Genomic DNA, 3,638 nt, shown 5'->3' on the forward strand with positions numbered 1-3,638 from the left:
CCATGCGCCCGAATTTTGCTCACTAACCTCCTATGTGGGACTTTATCAAAAGCTTTCTGAAAGTCCAGGTGCACTACATCTACTGGATCTCCGTCGTCCATCTTCAGAGCTCCATCCTCAAAAAATTCCAGAAGATTAGTCAAGCATGATTTCCCCTTCATAAATCCATGCTGACTCTGACCTATCCTGTTACTACTATCCAGGTGTGCTGTAATTTCATCTTTTATAATAGACTCCAGCATCTTTCCCACCACTGTGGTCAGACTAACTGGTATATAATTTCCTGCTTTCTCTCTCCCACCTTTCTTAAAAAGTGGTACAACATTAGCCACCTCCAATCCGCAGGAACTGATCCCGAATCAATCGAACTCTGCAAAATAATCACCAACGCATCCACGATCTCTCGATCCACTTCCTTTAGTATCCTGGGATGTAGACCATCAGACCATGGAGACTTATCAACCTTCAGACCTCCATTTCCTGGAATATCGTTTGATGCTCTTAGTGTAGCAAACATTGTGAATAATTTTCTGGAAAACAGTAAGTCAATCAGTTCTTGAGGTAGGAATGATCACAGATTCAGTGGTACTTGCGTGAAGACATTTCTCGTTATCTCAGTCACTCAGTCTGCTCGACAGTTCGGAGACTGTGGCCCATGTTTCTAGATTCCTATCAGCAGACGCAGCTGCTAACATGAATCATGTCAATCTCTTTTTAACAATTTGCAGTTCAACGAGAACACATCTTATTGACATGCAAGACAGAATATCTAAATCTCACCCATTTAGTTCCACTTCATAAACAATCTCCAGTCCCAGGAATGTGTCTCGTGCCCTTCGATTATAATCACTCCAATGTCAAAATGTGCCTCCTTAAATGAGGGAATTAAGTCTGGACCCATCTGTGTCTCTCTGGCTTCAGACAGGTTCCACAAAGTACTTTGTTGGAAATCACTTTGCAATGGACGCATCCCTATTCCAGCTGTTTAAGTCACTTCATGTATAATTTGCAGACAAAGGAAATCTGTATTCTTGGAACATAATCCTGTAAGTGACAGACTGTTACACACAGTGCCTGACCCTCTCACAATCGCAAGCCATCGTCTTATTTAATGTTAAGCAGAAAATATCATGTAAAGCGCCCACTCATTGTCCTTTTAATAAAATAATTTGCTGATAATGTGCTGTTTGAAGAAATGAAATGCAGTGAGATAGCTAAGTGAATGTGGCTAACTGATGAAACTGACTCACGTTAACTTTTGACTTCAAGGCATCAGAACACAGAGATTTAATCCTCATCAAACTCACAAATAATATTCAATGTCAGATTTACAGACAAAGACCGAAAGAATGCCGCAAGAAAAATAATTATCAGACATACTGGTTGGTGGTGTGTTTGAGAAACATTCTCAGTCAAAGAACCTTGTGATATGTCAAACGTACGAAGAGAAATGACTCTCTGCTTCACTGAAGAAAAGCAGGGATGTAGTTCACTGGCTGCCTGATTTGCAGACAAAGGAGACATTTTCGGGGATATTCAGGTAAATTACTTTATTAGTGACAAACCATGCACACAACAACAGTATCTCATACCCAGAAAAGAATAGATTTTAGTCAAACAGAGACGCATCCCAAACTGACAATCTGGCCCTTTTGCCAAACATTCTGCCTGTTGGAACATCATGAACAGATAACCAGTATAGGAAGGCTTTTAATTTGTCCAACAAATCTACTGAGTCTTTCTCAATTCAACGCGCGGCGTGACATCGAATCCATTCCTCCTGAACTACCCCTCTCAGAGGATGAAAGATCAGTCCACAGTAGAGGCCTCACCTTCATCCCACTATGCTCCCGGATTAACGAGTTGAACACGCAGTGTGACATCGAACATTTCTTCCGCCGCCTTCGCCTCCGAGCCTACTTCTTCATCCAAGACTCTCGCCCACCCTCTGACGACCCATTCTCCCGCCTCCAACACACCCCATCCACCTGGACACCCCGTGCTGGCCTCATACCTGCCCGAAACGTCGAATCTCCTGTTAGGAAGAAGGGCCTGTGCCCGAAACGTCGAATCTCCTGTTAGGAAGAAGGGCCTGTGCCCGAAACGTCGAATCTCCTGTTCCCTGGATGCTGCCTGACCTGCTGTGCTGTTCCAGCAATAAAGTTTCAACTCTTACCTGCCCTCGATCACTTCATAGCCAACAGCCGTCACGACATCAACCGCCTCAACTTTTCCAATCCTCTCACCCACTCCAACCTCTCACCCTCGGAACGTGCAGCCCTCCAGTCCCTCCGCTCCAACCCCAATCTCACTATCAAACAGGCAGACAAGGGAGGCGCGGTAATAGTTTGGCGCACTGGCCTTTACACCGCTGAGGCTAAATGCCAGCTCGCGGACACCTCCTCCTACTGCCCCCTTGACTATGACCCCACCTCTCACCACCAGACCATCATCTCCCAAACCATCATCTCTCAGACCTCAGGGGATCTCCCATCCACCGCCTCCAACCTCATAGTCTCACAACCCCGCACCGCCCGTTTTTACCTCCTGGCGAAAATCCATAAATCTGACTGCCCCAACCGACTCAGCCTGTCTCAGCCTGCTCCTGCCCCACCGTACCCATCTCTGCATACCTCGACACGGTCCTGTCCCCCTTAGTTCATGAACTCCCCACCGACATTCGGGACACCACCCACGCTCTCCAACTCCTCCATGATTTTCCCTTCCCCGGTCCCCAACACCTTAACTTCACCATGGACATCCAGTCCCTGTACACCTCCATCTCCATCACGAAGGACTCAAAGCCCTCCGCTTCTTCCTTTCTCGCCGTACCAACCAGAACCTTTCCACTGACCCGTCCTTCGACTGACTGAACTGGTCCTCACCCTGAACAACTTCTCTTTCCAATCTTCCCACTTCCTCCAAACCAAAGGACACGCAATGGCCCCAGCTATCCTGCCTCTTCGTAGGATATGTGGAACAATCCATGTTCTGCAGCTACACTGGCACCACTCTCCACCTTTTCCTCCACAACATCGATGACTGTATCGGCGCAGCCTCGTGCTCCCACGAGGGGGTTAAAGAGTTCATCCACTTTACCAATACCTTCCACTCCGACCTCAAATTCACCTGGACCGTCTCAGACTCCTCCCTCCCCTTTCTAGACCTTTCCAATTCTATCTCGGGCGACCGAATCAACACGGATATTTACTATAAACCGACCGACTCCCACAGCTACCTAGACTATACCTCCTCCCACCCTGCCCCCTGTGAAAACGCCATCCCATATTCCCAATTCATTCGTCTCCGCCGCATCTGCTCCCAGGAGGACCAGTTCCAATACCGTACAACCCAGAAGGCCTCCTTCTTCAAAGACCGCAAATTCCCCCCAGACATGATCGACGATGCCTTCCTCCGCATCTCCTCCACTTCCCGCTCCTCCGCCCTTGAGCCCCGCCCCTCCAATCGCCATCAAGACAGAACCCCACTGATGCTCACCTACCACCCCACCAACCTCCATCTGCAGCATATCATCCGCCGTCATTTGCGCCACCTCCAAACGGACCACGCAACCAGGGATATATTCTCCCCCTTCCCTATCAGCGTTCCGAAAAGACCACTCCCTCCGTGACTCCCTC

Source organism: Chiloscyllium plagiosum, chromosome 8, assembly GCF_004010195.1.
Source record: "Chiloscyllium plagiosum isolate BGI_BamShark_2017 chromosome 8, ASM401019v2, whole genome shotgun sequence".
Taxonomy (NCBI): Eukaryota; Metazoa; Chordata; class Chondrichthyes; order Orectolobiformes; family Hemiscylliidae; genus Chiloscyllium; species Chiloscyllium plagiosum.